The sequence below is a fragment of the Saimiri boliviensis genome, chromosome 10, assembly GCF_048565385.1.
Source record: "Saimiri boliviensis isolate mSaiBol1 chromosome 10, mSaiBol1.pri, whole genome shotgun sequence".
NCBI lineage: Eukaryota > Metazoa > Chordata > Mammalia > Primates > Cebidae > Saimiri > Saimiri boliviensis.
Window position 1 is genome coordinate 4,040,160 of NC_133458.1, and position 17,850 is coordinate 4,058,009.

Genomic DNA, 17,850 nt, shown 5'->3' on the forward strand with positions numbered 1-17,850 from the left:
CAGCAGCAGGGCCCGCCGTCAACACATAATTGCTGGCCTTTTCCCCATTATTTCTGATAATAAATTGAGGGCCTGTGGCTCTCCAGCCTAGACAGTTTGATGATGTCAGGGGCGCCTGGGAGTTGATGACTTAATTTTCCCAGAAACTGCAACATCATCTGTCACTGCCCAAGAAAATGAAAATCACAGCTCTCTGCCCAGCAGGGCAGTCACTTCTGATTTGGGGCAGGCTAGTGAGGAGGTCAGTCCAGATCACCGTGAGCGTGGGAGGAGAGAAGACCAGACAGTGGTTCGGGCCCCTGGGAGCCATCTGACGTCCTGGTTAAAATTCTCCTCGTCGGGACGTCATGGAAACACCTGCAGTGGCCACCTCGGGGGCATTGGGGAGTATTGCTGGGCCAGCTGGTGCAGAGAATGTTGGCGATTTCATGTCCATTTTGCTCACTGGAGTATGCTCTTCAAGAGGGCAGGGACCGTGGAAGGCTTGGAAAGAGGAAAGCAGGCACAGGACACGCAGCAGCACAGGGCAAGAGTCCTCCCCAGGGTCCTCCTAGCCTCGGAAGCAGAAGGGGACGTCCCAGCTGAGATGTGGGCTGGGGACAGGACTAGGGCTCAGTTCAGGTGAGCTGCTGGGTGGGCTTCCAGTGGCTGCAAGGATCTGACCCGTTCCTCGGGGGCAGGGGAACACCATCCTTCTTGAGCCAGGATGCTGTGGCAAGACGGGCTGGCCTCGCACAGGGTGAAGGGGTGAGTGCAGCTCAGGATGTCCTGGGAGTCTACGGGGGACATGTGACTCCAGACATCCCGGGAGCCAAGGAGGGGCAACGTGACACCACCCTCCATGGCTGGGTCGACCCTTCTCTGTATCAGTAACATCCGGATGCAAGTCTCCTACAAGGTTGGGTTGTGTGTCTATTGAAGCATCTTCCTTCTGACTCATGGGTTGAAATGCTTTAGGTTACAGCTGACACAAATGAACTCAGGCTAACGTGTGGCTCACACCCCTGGGAGGCCCACGCGGGGCGGCATCGGCAGGCGAGGACATGTGGGCTGATCCACGACCTCCCGTGTCAGCTTCATCCCAGGCAGACTTGCTCCACGGGGCGATCGGACGCCGGGACTCGGGCGAGGAGCAGGTCTGGGGCTGGGAAGGGACGGGGCGAAGAATGGCCTGGAGCAGAAATGGAAACGATTTGGAAGAGAAGCAGCATTTGTCTATGACAACGTCGAAGAAAACCTCACGATGGCACACGTTTAACCACGTTGAGCTACACGGTTTATTAATTGTCTTCATTTGAGTTAATTTTAAGAAAGGGGTGTTATCGGAATACCCACAGACCACTGTAAAAAAAAAAATAAAGACAGCACCCAGAAGCTTAGCACCGACTAACAAATTCTCTTGTCCCAGAGAGCCTGGTGCCGCAGTCTGGGGAGCTCTGCAGGGCAAGGTTCAGGGAGTGAATCTGGGTGGGCTTTTAGAAACCCAGAGCCCATGCAGCAGTGCTTCGTCCTCTGCTGGGAGAGCACTCTCTCTGCCAGTGCGCCAGGCTGGGGCATGGCTCCCCTGGGCATAGGCCTGGGCTGGGAGCACTCTCTCTGCCAGTGCGCCGGGCTGGGGCATGGCTCCCCTGGGCATAGGCCTGGGCTGGGAGCACTGTCTCTGCCAGTGCGCCGGGCTGCGGCCTGGGCGGCTTCGCCTGGTCTACCATCTGCAGCACTGGCAGGTGTCGCAGACGTGGTGGTCAGGTGCCCGTGACGGTCAGGCCTGCACTGGAGCCAGCAGCACTGGCGCAGGACAGGTTGGGGTTCAGAGGAGGAGTGGGGCAGAGCGGGGTTCAGGGGCAGGGGCAGAGTGGGGTTCAGAGGGAGGTGCGGGGCGAGGCCTCTGCAGAGGGGCTGGCGTCTGCTGTGTCACCAGTCATTCCTGTCCCGGGACGCACTGGCAGTTTCACGCCGTGGAAGGCACAGGCATAAGAGCCTTCCACGTCCACATCCGAAAGACAGGGCTGGTAGGCCCAGCCCACCCTCACCCTTTCCTCTTTTCAGACCTGTGGAAAGACGTCCACAGGCCTGAAGAAAGCAGCCCTCCTCAAACGTGCAGAGCCCGGGACCGTGTGCGGGGTGCGGGCAGCGTGGCTGGAACGCGGCTGTACGTGCCCTGCAGGCTCGCAGCCCTCAGTGCCTGGCATTCCTCCCTTATTTCTCCTTCTTCCTTGTTTCCTGGTGTTAAAGGCAGTAAAAATCTTCTCAAGTCCCAGACAAGACAGTTTTCTGTTTGACACCCTAGGCCAGTTTCACTACAATGACAGCATAAGACATCAAGGCAGAGCGATTCAGAATTTTCCATCCCTGCCAAAGCACTCCCCCTCTTTTTTAGAGAGAGCCCGGATCTTGCCACATCACCCAGGCTGTAGGCACACCACACGGTGCCCAGCCTCCAAGGCCTTTATAGCAAGAAAAGTAATCAGATGCCTCAGGGCCCCTTCCAGTGGGATATTGGCGTTGGCTCTTTGGGTGGTTGGTAGCTAGTCATTCTCTCCTTCTGAAACAGGATTAAGTTCCCTTATAACCCCCTCTCAGGGTGTGTGGCAGGGATGTGGCTCGCTTTTTCAGCGCCCTGAAGCTCAAACCCATAATGGTAGATGCAGACTGCAGGTCATGGGGAGCATGGGAGACCCCAGGGCAGCATCTAGGGTTGAGTGTTTACAGCTCCCAAAGCCCCAGTGGGCGTGTGTTACAGGGTTCTCTTTCAGCTTAGCTGTCTGCAGGTGGCAGGTGTTCATCAGCTCACTAGACCCTCTGCCTTATCGCAAGGACAGAGGGCTTTCTGCACCCCGGGTTCTCGCCCCAGTGCACCGGAAAAATCAGATGACAAGTGGGCTTGGAGAATGAGGGCAAGGTTTTATTGAGTGGAGGTAGCTCTCAGCAGATGCATGGGGAGCCACAGGGAGATGGAGTGGGAAGGTGGTCTTCCCCTGCAGTCAGGCCGCTCAGAGGCCAGGCTCTCCCCCGTCTGGCTCCTGCTGAATTTCCCTCAGTGTCCATGCTGTCCACCGTTGATGGCCTGTCAGTGTGTGTGTTCTGCTGGTGTTTTTCTCTAGAAATCCAGCCCCTATGTGTGTGCCTGATAGGGTCTCAGGGCTTTTATAGGCACAGGATGGAGTGTGGCAGGCAAGGGTAGTCTTGAAAAATGCAACATTGGGGTGTGAAAACAGGAGTGCCTGTCTTCACCTAGGTCCATGGGCACAGGCCTGAGGGTGGAACCCTCACCAGGGACCTACCTTTCTCTGCCCAGCACTTCTCTGCTCCCTCCCATATTACCCCTACAAAAAATGAGTATTTTGAGACAAGTACAAAGAATTGTTAGATAATGTTGTGGTTGCCAAAATACAAAGAACGGAACGGAACCCCCATTACAGCAATTTTGGAAGAGGATGGAGCCTATGTCCACAATAATGAAAGGGGGTGAGGGCATGAGAAAGGCTGGGCGTGAACCCTCCCAAACCTTTGCCTTGCTCCTTTCCTCTGCACTCAGAGAACACTCTAGAAAGGTGAGGAGGCCTCCCATGCCACCGGCTTTTCGACAAAGGGAAACGCAGGCCCCAGAGCTCCCAACACAAGGACTCACTGGGCAGAGTGGGTTTTCCTTTGGTGGACACCAGCGGGAAGCCGGAGCCCCGAGAAAACGCAGATTTGCTCAGACGATGGTTCGGAGAGACCTGCTGCTGCTGCAAACTGTCCCCATCAGCCCCGTTTTCAAGAGGAAATGTGCAAACCACTGACTGTCTAGCAATTCCAGCAAGACAGAACCTGTCTGCAGCTTCTCCAGTGCTGTGCTGGAGTGAGACCAAAGGGGTTCAAAATTCCTGGGGCTCATGTATTTTTCAAAACTTTTCAGGCAAAGTTTAGCCCCAGAGGGCTTCGTACTTATATCCTCATTTATCTAAAATTCAGTCTCTTGATGAAAAAGTAGATATCTTTAAAGAGAAAAAGTAAGTCAATAACTGCACGCAGTTTAGACACATGAAACTTTCTGTCTCGACGGCAGGAAGGATGCTTTTTGGCAATGACTGGAACATTTTATCACAGGATGATAGTTGCCAGGTGTGACGGAAAGCCTTGGGGGCTACAGGCATCCCTGCACCCTGGAACTGACACCTGGTATACCACCACCCCCTGGAGTGTGACTCAGACTTGCTTACTGGCTTTTAATGATGAGAATAAGGCATAGATGTGGATGTCAGATCCAATACAGGGCAGGGTTGGCCACTTGGCCACTCTACTATGCCCATCCTTCCTTGCCAGGTGGGGTAGGGAAGCCAGCGGCCAGGCCGTGAGGCATCCCCATAGATAGGGAAGTTGGAAGCGGATAGTTTGAGACCTGCCCTCAGCCTCAGCCATGTGAAAGAGCCGACCCTGAGCCAGGAGTCAGGAGCCTCATAAGAGACCCTGAGCTAGGACCACCCACCAAGCTACTCCCAGATTCTTGGCTGGCAAACGCTGTGAGCTAACATGTCTGCTGTTCTCACTCTTGCAGGGTGGGTGGCTTGCATGGCAATAGGCAACTCATACACCAGGCTTTGCCATTTACTCACCAGAGTCCTGTACACCTCTGAGTCTTTGTTTCCTTATCGTTATTGTTATAAGGTTTGGTGGCAGCCTGTGTAGAGCAAGCAGGACAGTACCCTGTACCCCAAGAGCTCCAGAGAGACATCAGCCGGGTTAGCATGACTGGCATTATCATATTGCTGTACTATGATCACTTTACAGATGAGGAAGTCATTCTGAAGATGAACCGTAACTTCTTTCTTGGAATTGCATTGATTAACAGAGAGGTAACTGGGGACTGGAGACCCATCACTGAAGGAGGCGTGGGCAGCGCGGTGATCTGTCAACTTCTCCTTTGTGTCAGACACTGAGGGCAGGTGCCAACCTCTGCACCTGGCCTCGCTCACAGCTCCCGGCTCTGGTGGAGGTAGAAGGCTTGGGCCGGGGACGCTGGCCTGTGTTTGCATTCTGGCTATGCCACTTACTAGCTGGGTGACCTTGGGCCCATTTTCTGACTTCTGTGAACGTCGGCGTCCTCCTACACAACTGAGGCGAAGCTGGTGCACAGCATCGTGATGAGGATGAAATTAGTGGAAACAACACATGTGCCGCGCCACCTTCACAGCAGTGCACAGTCAACGTTCCTGCCCTCCTTCCCTCCTCCAGAGTCTGCCCGGTTAGAATCTCTCTGCTCTCAGGATCGTCCAAGTGGAAATAGGAGCATGTAAATAAAAACATGGTACATCCTAGGACCTGACTGGCAATCCGCGTGCGGGCGTTCCATTACGCCGAAAGCCCCAAGGAAGGAAGATTCGCACTTACTGGAACGGTACTCAGCACTGCTCAGTTCTTCAGCGGGAAAGTTTGCCGGGTTCTCGAGTTAACCAACAGGAGCTGTGTCCCATGTTTCACCAGTCGTAGGGCTGAGCTGATATACCTGTTGACAACTGCTAAATTACATATTTGTAACTTGAGACTGAGTAAGTCAGTATGTGGACAGAAAAATACATTTTAGTGCCTTTTATAGTTGAAGAAATTTTCAGTTGATACAAGAGCTGTATTATTTTAAAGAGGGGGGAGAAACCATTGACTAGTGGTTCTGAGATGCAAAGAACTCATAGATGGACCTTTATAAAAGTGCAGAATAAAACCACAGTGACGATGGCTGGAGCAGTGCCTCCTGCCTGTAATCTCAGTGGTTTGGAAGACCAAGGCTGGAAGATTGCTTGAGCCGAGAGTTCCAGACTAGCTTGGGCAACATAGCAAGACCCCACATCTAGTTACTTTTTTTCTTTTCTTTTTTTTTTTTTAGAGAGAGAAAGAGAGAAAGGGAGAAAGAGATAAAAGAGGTCTCTAGTTAATTTTTTAAAAACTCACACTGACAGCTAATGGCAGAGCAATCCACAGGTCTTAGATTCCTATGCAACATTGGTAAGAATTTGGCCATTATCTGTCATCTTCTGCAGAAATCATCACGGAAGGGAAACAATTATGGAATAAAAGAGAAAACACTTTATATAGTCAATTAACAGAAGAAAATTATATTTGAATATTCAAAATGATTAAAAGCTATCAATAGTTTTGAATATTCAAATGTAATTTTTGAATATTGAATTTTTAATTTGTACTATTGAATCTACTATTCAATAGCAAAAACTGTTACAATCCATATAAAGCAGAAGGGAATATTCTATTCAATGATTCAAGTATTGCTCCTCTTAAAATTGTATTTGCAAGCCGAGCATCTTAGCCTCAGGAAAATAAGCTGATAAGTTGTGAAGTCACTTAAAAAAGTCTTAAACCCAAAGTCATTTGAACAACCAGGAAGAACAGGAATGGGAAGGAAGAGTTTTAACATGTGGTCAGTGTTCTTCATACAGAGAATGGCTGGATATTTAGACCGTGACTGTTTCGTGCAGTCTTAGCTTGCCGCCCTTAAATTACTAGAGGGCTTTGCTAGAGGTGCTGTCTGCCGATTCTGAGTTCCTTGCATTAGTCATTAGTACTTCAAGCAAAGTAGATGAATCTCAAATAAACTGAGTTTGAATTTTCTGAGCAAAGATGTGTGTGTGTTGGGGTGGGGTGTATGTGTGTGCATATGTGCCTGCGTCTGAAGCCGTACGAAGTGGAAAAGGTGAGGAGCCTGAGAATCCTGTTTTCACAGAAAACCTCTGAATTCCTTCTGATCTTTCTCTCTGAAGCTAGAAGTCTTTCCTTTGAGCTAGTACATGTTAGGCATTCAAAAAACATTAGCAGACCCTAGGCTGGTCAAGAAAATGTAGACGAACAACACTCTCCTTGTTAAGGCAAGGTGTGAGCCTCCAAGGAGATTGCTTCCTTCTGTGAATTTGCAACACAAAGCCTTTCTTGCCAGTTGTGTAAACACTGGCCGTCAGCTTCTGAGTCAGGAGTGTTTTGTGGTTGTGGGATGTGGCCCAGGTGTCATCACAGGTCATTAAGATGAGACAATGACATGAGTTGTGCAGGATGTGATGAAAAAGTCTGTAGCCCTCGGGAGCTGTCTGGACCAGGTCTTCTTCCCCCTTGACATCTGTGATGTATTTGACCATTGGAAGGAAAGCTGGTGCAGCCTCACCCACAGTCAACATTGACCCGTGCAGCCTTGATGTGCCATGGGGCAGTTTATTTCAAATGTGTTTGATGTAACTGTAGATGTCCATTTTGGTGTCTTATGGGATAGTAGTATTTTTCTTGTATAACAGAGTCAGAATCATAAATTCTGAAGGAATGGGTATTAGTATATATTAATCTATTTGAGAGGCACTGGCTGATTCTTTTCTGCTTTTAAAGGTGTTCACATAGACACAATGCTTTTGCATAAACCAGTGCTAGGTTTTAGAAGCATGTGGATTTCTGCATTAATGGTTCATCTTCACAGTAGAATTTTTTCTATCCAACAGATGATCCCATTACATTTATTTATTACAAATGATTACAGTGGTCTAGAGACAGCCACTTTTAGGGAAGATAGAACATATCTGTGATAGTCTAGTGGTCGAAGGCTTCACTGATACTTTAGAAATGTTATTTATATAATACATCTCATTAAAATGGGAGTTGCTAAGTCCACAAGGAAGAGGGTGCCTAGAGACACAAGCAGACTGGAGTTCCATGGATGGAGAATGGCTAGGAAACCATTTTTGGCCAATCTTAACTCTGAGACCCTGGTCATTTGCACTAATGCTGGTTGACTAAGTCCATGGGCACACAACAGGGATGGCTGCTTGGGCTGAGAGTCTGGTGAGTGTGTCTCTTATGGCTGCTTGCTTCCAGCTCTGAGAGTCTATGGCCTGGGAACCAAGGGAGGGGGAGTCAGGAATAGATTAGATAGATAAACTCAATAAAAGAGCCCAACAAAGATAAGAGATTTCCAAGATAAGTTAAAGGTGAGAATAGTCTCCTTAACAGATCAAGCGAAGAGCTGATGCTTTCAGATTGAAGTTCTTCAGTTTCAAACTAAGCTTTCCAGCAGAAAGCAAACAGAAGTAAAATCCTGCACCAGGTACCCTGTGTTGAGGGACAAAAGTTGGTAGAATGAAAGGAAGGGGACCCTGGGTTATCCTAGACAAACTGTGAATTAATACAAGAAAAATGATTGAAAGATCTAGTAATTCAGATGGTGAAAATTAAAATATAGGACATAGTTATCTATATTTTAACTATAAAATATAGTTTTATGCCTGTTAGATTGCATAAATAAAAATTACACTACTAAAATTTGGTGGGATTGTGATGAAATTGGAACTCATATATGACTATTAATAGTATATACCAATACAATTTGGGGGCAAACTGTTTATTATATAAAAGTCCACAAAATATTCAAATAATTTAAAATTGTAAACTTACTCCTGTAAATGTAGACCAAAAAAATAATTCAAAGTGATCATTACAACGATGACTCTCTGACAGCATAATATGGCACAACTGTTATCGTTATTGGAGACTTTAAAGACAAAATGTGCTCCTCAGTGGCATAATGTACTCTTGCCTGTCTCTAGGTGTGTGTGCTTTTTCCTTCTGCAATAATCAAATTATAACAGAACTGAGAGTCCGTATTGTAATGATCACTTTGAATTGTATATATATAGACATATAAAGAGATAGATTATCTATCTATACATATACGTGTATATGTATGTGTGTGTATATATACATATGTACATATGTGTGTGTGTGTGTGTATATAGATATAGATATAGATATAGATATAGATATAGATATATATATAGAGAGAGAGACTGTATGTTTCATTTATATCTTATCTTGCTGCCCTTAGTTACAAGAGAACTTTGCTAGAGGTACTCTATGCCCATTTTTAAGTTCCTTGTATTAGTCATTAGTACTTCAAGCAAAGTAAATGAATCTCAGATAAATTGAGTTTCCTGAGCAAAGGGGTGTGTGTGTGTGTGTGTGGGTGTGTATCTGTTACATATGCACATATGCACACTGACATGCACATTTGTCAGTGTGCATGTGTCTGTGTGTCAGAGGTTGTAAGAAGTCAGTAAAAGTAAAGACACCAAGAATGGATGTATATATAAATATATTATGTATAATATATAAAATGTATATATTTTATATATACATAAAATCATGAATGAAAAAAGCAAAATACAAATTCCATTGTATGCTAAATGTACAACTTGGTACAATAGAATATATGAGTAGCTTTAACTTACTAATATGAAGAATGATAGTAATATATTTCCTAAAGTTGAACAACATTTCTCTGCTTAGAATAAATCTCACTTAAACATGATATTGTGTCCCCCCCAAAATTCACAGGTTGAAGTTCAAACCCACAGTGTGACTGTATTGGAGATGGGGCCTTTTAGGAGATGATTAAGGTTAATTGAGGTCATAAGGGTGAGACCCTGACCCAATAGGACTGATGTCCTTACAAGAAGAGGCAAAGAACTCCAGGCTGCACATGCGCAGAGGAAAGACTGTGTGAAAACACCGTGAGAAGGTGACTGTTTGCACAACAGAGAGGCCTTAGGAGAAAGAGGCCTTGCTGGCATCTCGATCTTGGACTGTCTGCCTCCAGAATTGTGGGAAAATAAATCTCTGTTGTGTAAGCCATTCCATCTGTGGTATTTTGTTCTGGCAGCCTGCTGTGGTTTAAATGTGTCCCCAAGTCTCATGTATTAGAATCTTAATCCTCAGATTTATATGTTGATGGCATTTGGAAGTGGGGCCTGGGAGGTACCAGGATTAGATAAGGTCATCTGGGTGGCCCCTGTAATTGGACTGGTGGCCTCATAAAGGGGAAAAGAGACCTGAGCTGTCATGCTCTTGCTCTTTCGCCATGTGATATAGCAGGAAGGTCCACACCAGATGCCAGCACCATGTTCCTGGACTTCTCAGCCTCCAGAACCATGAGCTAAATAAACATCTTTTCTTTTTTTTAAAAATAAGCAATGCATGTACTTTAAATAGTGTTTTCAATTAATACATATTTAACATAATATAGATCAATCATTTTTTAATTTATATATATATATATTTTATTATACTTTAATTTCTGGGGTACATGTACATATGCAGATCTTGCAGGATTATTACCCAGGTATACACTTGCCGTGGTGGTTTGCTGCCTCCATCCCCCATCCCCTATATTAGGTATTTCCCCCAATGTTACCCCTTCCCAATCTCCCCATTTAAAATGTGATGATAAATAACCTAGTCTGTGACATTCTGTTACAATAACAAAAAAGCAGATTAAGGTAAGACACAGCCTGGGCAGACTAATACAGTGTGTTGTTTTTTAATGTAGTACTGGGTATTCCATTCAGGGCTCTGTCTCCTTGTTACCAACCAAGATTAATTAATAGTATTTCTGTTTTCAAAATCTTGGTATTATTTTAGCATTAATATTAGGCTTCCAAAAATAAATTAATATTTACTTCCCATGTCTTTCTATCTCTGTAACAGTTTGAAAGGGGGGAGAGTTCTCTGTTCTTCAAAGATTTGAAATAATTTACCCATTACATGATTGGGGCCTGCTGTTTCTTGGAGGAATGCATTCAATGGGTAATGCATCAGGGGAAGGTTCCTCATCCCGTCACTTGCTGGCAGGCGATATTGCAGGGGCAGTTTTCTCCCTATTAATCCATTTTTGTGTAAGCCTTAAGATAGTTCAGGGAAAATGGTATTTAAGGCAGGTGACTAAAACATAAACGCTTTTAAAAAATAGTTTTAGCTTTTTAAAAATAGTATTTTGTTTTATTTTCTGTATGAGTAAACACAGAGAAAGAAAGCTAAAGCAGTCCCTTTGCACCATGGCCCAGAGCAGCCTCTGTGGGTGGAATGCGGGGCCCTGTCCTGGATGCTGAGGGGCTCACTGGCTTGCACAGGACTCAGTGCGGCAGATCTCCCCAACTCACTCGGGAGCCACTCTTGGCCACCTTTTGACGATGCTTGTAACTGTTCAGTCTCCCAAACTCAGCTGTTCTTTGTAGACAACACAATACTGCACCAGTGTTATTGCTATTGGAGATTTTAAAGCCAAAATGTGATCCTCAGTGGAACAATGTACTCTTGTCTGTCTCTGAATATGTGTGCTTTTTCCTTCTGCAATAATTATAGCAGAACTGAACAGATGAATTTGGGCCCTGGGCATGAAATACAAACAACTGAATGAAAATAGGAGCTTTCTTAGAGGTTGAAGAGGGAAACAAAAGGCTCAGAGTTACCTGGGCTGAAAGCTTTCATTCAGTTCCCCGTCACCACCGGCTCCTTGCCGGGGTGCACATCAGGGCTGACCATTGCATTAGCTGACACACAGAATCAGGCAGGCGTGGACGCTAAATCATCTATGTCTTCTTCCTATTTCCAATCCACTTTCAGCTTACGTAGCAATCTCCTGGGATAACATGACCCAAGACAGGACAGACTTCTGAGATGTTCTTCTATCCTATCTGTTGTTCATTCGTTATTATTTTAATTAATATTTATTGGAGCCCTTTATGTCACAGCTCATGCTAGGAACTGAGTATTAAAGATAAATAAAACACTGCTTGTGCTTTCACGTGGACACAGACAAATAGACAATTATGGACATTGGGAAGTGGCTCTGTACCTGAGTACAAGGTACTGCGCACACCCAAAGGAAATGTGTGTGAGCGCATACGCAAGTGTGTGAGAGTGTGTGCACCTGTACGTGAAACATGAAAGCCTGTCCCGAGGAAACTGTGTCTGTGCTGACTTCTCCAGAAGTGAGAACTACAAGCAAGGGTATCCCCAGCACAGGCAGGAGGGCTGTGAAGACTTGACAGGACGGAAGGAAGAACATTTAGGAGAAGCATCTGGAGCTAAACGTTCAAGGCGTGGCTGGAAAAAGGCAGGATTAGGCACGTTTCCCACACCGCTTTTCCTGACTCAGTGCATGGTGTCTCCTTCATCCAGTCATTCAAGCCCCAAGCCCAGACAGCCCCTTTGGGCTCCACCTTTGACTTTCCTGACGCTCCACCACGGACTCGCCAGTGAATCTTCCTGTTCTTCCCTCCAGTCTCTCTGGAATCCCCTTCTTCGTCCATGCACACGGCCTCTGCCTTGGTTCCGTCTGTCATCATCTTTTCCCTGGGCTGCTGCCTCGGTCTCCTGGCCCAGTCTTAGCCTATTCCTGGTAACTTCCTCTAGCTGTGGTTAGCATGAGCTTCAGGAAACAAAAGCGGGATTCCATCACGCCCTGCAGAAGGCTCTCAGCGGTTCTCGTACCTCAGGGCGATCCAGCCCATTTATCGTGATGCCCTTGTGACACTGAACGAAGAATTGAACAAACAAACGAAGCAACAAAAGAACAAAGAAACGAGAGAAGAGAGAAGCAATGGAAGCACAGATGTGAAGCAAACGCGCACTCCACGGAGTGGGAGCAAGCTGCAGCAGGCAGCTCAGAGCCCCCAGTTACAATGTTCTTTAGGGTTTTTATTAAGGACAGAATTTGGTAACAGCTCTAGGTACCCTTTAGAGGCCTCCAGTTGGCTATACCCTACAAAGGATTGGTCCGTGATCAGTCAGAGGCTGAAGTGAAGACTTGACCTATGGCTAATCAGAAACTAAAGTGGAAACTTCTGCCTTGTTATCGCCAGAGCGAGGGTGTGGCCTGCCCAGTCTTGCCTAGAATCGGCTGTACCTGCTGTTTGGCTTATGCCTTAACCCTTGGTTACCCCAATTCCCTATTCTGCCTCAGGCTGATGTGGGAAAAGGTGGATTTCACCTGATTCACAAATAAAACGTTACGAACCATCAAAAAAAAAAAAAAAAAGCCACTTCTATTGGAATGGAATCCTCCACTCCAGTATGATCTCATTGTAACTTGTTCTATCTGCAAGGACCCTGCTTCAGAATGAGGCCACTTTCTGGGGTACTGAGGTTAGGACTTACACCTGTGCATTCTGAGGGTCATAATTAAACCCATAACAACACCCATGCTCTTTCTACAGCAATGGTTCCTGCCCTAGAAGAGCCGAGCAGGCCAGGAGAGGATCTGTAACGATAGTGAAAGGATTTAGGCCGACGGAGAATGAAGCTCAGTGTTTTGCCAGGTGAACAGTACCATCGGCAGCTGCTGCAGGGGAGGGGAAGAAGGAAGGCCTCAGACCAGCGCGGCGGGAATTCTCAGAGGGGTCGGCTCTGAAGCTAGACCTGGAGAAATTAACAGGGGCCCTGAAAAGCAGGGTGGTCCTCACAGCAACATCTAGTTCTAGCTAACGTGGGGCTTAACTGGTGTGTGATGTGAAACTGCTCTGCTTCGCCTGAGGGCTCTGGACTGTGGCGACCAGGACGGTGTTTCAGGCGGGAAGGCACCCATCCTACCGCCGGAACCGCAAAAGCAGAGCAAGGACATTTGAAAGCATGTACTTAGAACTGTGAGAAAACACAATGCTGCAACTACCATGAGCCCGGAGCCCTTGGGTCTGCCTGAAGATGCCACATCTGCCTTTTTGTACCATTTCATCATTGTCATGGGTGGGCTGTCTCCTCCACGAACAAAAAATGTTTACTGACGGAGACGTTCATCGTCTTAATTGTGGGGGTGATGTCGTAGGTGCAGAAATAGACATCAAAACCCATCAAAGGTGCACTTTAAGTGTGTGCACTTTACCATACACCAATGACACTTCAATAAAGCCGTGCAAAAATGTTTACTGGGGCCCCACTCCACGTGAAGGCGTGTAGGTGGGACGAAAGTCTCAGTGGTAATTTCTGGCACATAGAACTTCCAGTCTCAGCAGGGGATCACGGGGTAAATGCGCAACAAAGACACGGAGAGCACAAGCCCCAAAGGAGTGGTACCCAGGAGGAATGGTGCCTGGGCTCCTCCCAGCCCTGCCTCGGGCCATCCTGGAGGTGTCCGTCAATTGTACCCATTTTTCTCTGCAGTAACACTAAGGGCAAGGCCAGACCTATATGTATCCTTCAGGTGCTAAGATTTTACAAGGTCTGCGAATTCAAAACTAGACTGTTCACAGGATATAGTAACATTTTTACTGGACCTTTATAGATGAGTAAGATTGGTAAGTGGACAGGCAGAACAGATTGATCTGATTGGATGAGAATGTGAAGAGCTTTTCGCTAAAGCCACAGTATTGTGTAGACGCCATTTATTTATTCAAATACAAGTTAATTTCCTTTTTATTCACACAAGTAGTTTCCATGTCCACTTCTCAGCTTGTCAAATGAATCTGTTTGCAAATGAAGCTCAGACAGAGATCTCTATGCACATAGTAAGGGCTTAAGAAATACTGGCCGGGCGCGGTGGCTCAAGCCTGTAATCCCAGCACTGTGGGAGGCTGAGGCGGGTGGATCACGAGGTCGAGAGATCGAGACCATCTTGGTCAACATGGTGAAACCCCGTCTCTACTAAAAATACAAAAAACTAGCTGGGCGTGGTGGCGCGTGCCTGTAATCCCAGCTACTCAGGAGGCTGAGGCAGGAGAATTGCCTGAGCCCAGGAGGCGGAGGTTGCGGTGAGCCGAGATCCCGCCATTGCACTCCAGCCTGGGTAACAAGAGCAAAACTCCGTCTCAAAAAAAAAAAAAAAAAAAAAAAAAAAAAAAAAAAAAAGAAATACTTACTTAATTGAATTCCAGTTAGTGCCCTGAACATAGTTGAACATCAACAGATTGGGATGTTTCAAACTTCCAACATTTGGATGGAAATAGTCAGTTTTCCTGGTGTGACCAGGGATAGTCCATGGTACAGACTAGAGTTGACAATAGGTCGTGATATGTTGTTTTGTCTTGAACATGTGTGAAAGTGAAATGAGAATGTGAAACACAGTTTAAGTGAGAGGCGATATTAATTAATTACGATGTGCGCATTAGGGTTGTAAGATATTTGCTGCAGGCACAAATGACTGAGGTGGAAGAGGCTATTTTGATTAAATGGTCTGCAAGGACAAAACAGCCCTGCACAGGAGAGTGGCCCTTGTTGCTCAGCTGGTCGAGGATGGCTTAAGAATCTCCTCCTGGAGAGACTGACTTCTGCTTTTGACGCAGTGGCAGGGAGCCCTGGTTATCCTTGGATGGCCGTGCTGGTTTTCAGGCTGTGGTCTCTGTCTGGACCTGCTGTGATATGCTGGGACTGCAGACACGCTCGCTTTGCCACTGGCTCCCTGGAAGGCTCTGCCAGGCAGAGGAAGATGGCCGCCTTCCTCCTGTTCCCTGTGAGTGCCTTCCAGCAATGCTTCTTTACTCTGCCAGCAGCAGCTGCCCCATCTGACTCCATTTGGCATTTGTCTGCTGCTGTATCCAGCATCTTCCTGCACCCAACCACAGTCACTGGCATCCACTGGGCAGTGTGTGCCCCTCAGACTCTGGGGTCCAGCCCTGCAGTACTCCTTCTACAGGCCTGGAGTGACTTCCCTCCTTCCCTCCCTGACTATGATGCCTGGGTGCCTTCTTTTGGCCTTTTAAAAAATCTAAAGTACCTGGCCAATAATCTTTATGTTAAATAATTTTTTCTAAAGAGAAAAAGTGATATGTTTTTTGTCTCCTGATTGGACGCTGGCTGATTCAATAGCTTTTTCTATTTCCCAATACCATCAAAATGTTCTTAAGTTGGATGTAGATACTACATTACGAAAACCATGAAACAATGTGAGAATAATGTACTTATGACAACTAATTCAAGTGAATTAAACTAGAATATTACATTATGCTTAGTTATAATTAGGTAAATGTTAAATATCCACATAGGTCAAGGGTTGAATAGAACCTGAACAAATGAAAGCGATTTTGCTGTTTGTTTTTAAATTCATAGTAAATGTATTAGGTCATATTTACATTGCTATAAAGAAATTCCTGAGACAGGTAATTTGTAGAAGGAAGAGTTTTAACTGGCTCACAGTTCCACAGGCTGTACAGGAAGCATGATACTGACATCTACTCCACTTCTGGAGAGGCCTCAGGAAACTTACTAACATGCGGAAGGCAGAGGGGGAGCCAGCCCTTCACATGACCAGAGCAGGAGGAAAGAGAGTGGGCACGTGCTACACGCTTTTAAACAATCAGATCTCATGAGCACTCACTCACTCACAGTACCAGCGGGAGATGGTGCTAAACCATTCATAAGAACTCCACTCCCATGATTCAGTCACCTCCCTCCAGGTAGCCTCCAACTTTAGGGATTACAATTCAAAACGAGATTTGAGTGGGGACACAGGTAACAAACCCTATCATTCGGTCCCTGACCCCTCCTAAATCTCATGTCCTCACGTTTCAAAATACAGTCATGCCTTCCCAACAGTCCTCCAAAGTCTTCATTCATTCATTCTATCATTGACTCAAAAGTCCAAAGTCTCATCTGAGAAAAGTCCCGTCCCTTCTGTCCAAGAGCCTGTAAAATCAAAAACAAATTAGTTGCTCCCAAGATACAATGGGGGTACAGGCACTGGGTAAATACTCCTGCACAGTCCTGCCCTGCAGGACAGCCTGGACCCGCTGTTGTGCTATTGAGGCCAGCACAGTTCTGCACCCTGGCTCAGAAGGGACTTTGTAGCCGCAGGCTGGGGGCCTTCGAAGTGTCTTGTTTCATCGCTTCGAAGTGCTTCATACCCAGACCTTGAAAGTGTGATCTGGCCCTTCTCACTACTGAGACCAAGGACATGAGCAGCCGCAACTGTCTCTCACTCCGCAGGTGACTCTTTTCTCTTCTTCCAAGGCATAGCCTGCCTTCCACCACAGAAACTTAAAGCACACCTATTCCCAGTCCAGTCTTCCTTGTGGTTGGGGTGCAGGCATGTGACCAGGCTCTACCCTTGCTGCACCTGCTCCAGACTCTGAATCTGAATCCTGGAAGGAAAAACTGCCAGATTCTTGGGTTCAGAGGTGCTGGGACTGGGGATGTTGGAGCTTAGGGGTTCTGGGGCTCAGGAATGCAGGAGCTGAGGAATGCTGGCACTCAGGGATACCTGGACTCAGATACTGAGGCTCAGAGATGCTGGCACTAAGGGGTGCTGGGGCTCAGAGATGCTGAAGCTCAGGAATGGAGGGGTTCAGGGATGCAGGGGGTCAGGGGATGTTTGGACACAGGGATATTTTCACTCAGGGATGCTTTAACTCAGGGATGCTGGCTGAGGGATGCTGAGTTTCAAGAATAATTGGTTTCAGTAATGCCGGGGTTCAGGGATGTTGGAACTCAGGGATACTTGGACTCAGGATTGCTTGAACTCAGAGATGTTGCGACTCATAGGTGCTTGAACTCAGAAATGCCGGGACTCAGGGATGCTGGCCTTCGGGGATGCTAGATTGATGAATCCTGGTGCTGAAGGATGACCTGGGGATGCTGGGGCTGAAGCATGCCTGGGCTCAGTGTCACTCACAGTGCTTGAGACAGCTGAGTGCCAGCCACTCCCCACACCTCACATCCTGGTGCTGAAGACAGCGAGAGTCACACAAAATTCTGGCACATGTGTCCAATGTGTATTAGTAAGTAAAAACAAAATAAATCATGAATGAAAATGCAGGTCTGTCCTTTCACAAATTTCCACCAGCGTCTCTGGGACCCTTGGGGATCCTCAGACCCCAGAAGAAATGTGGGAAGTGGTGGGAGCTGAGTAAGATACGAGATTGTGCCTGCTGGCTGAGCTCATGCCTCCCTCTCTCTTCCCAGAAGTCTTTTATTTCAGTGCTCAAGGGAGTACGCTGTGCCTTCAGGCTGGCCAGTGGCACCATCGGAACAAATAAAATACAAACGACGTAACCTCCAGGGGTCCCGTACTGCTAATGCTCCTTTATCCCACATTCTTTCACCAAAATTAGGATTTGTCATTTT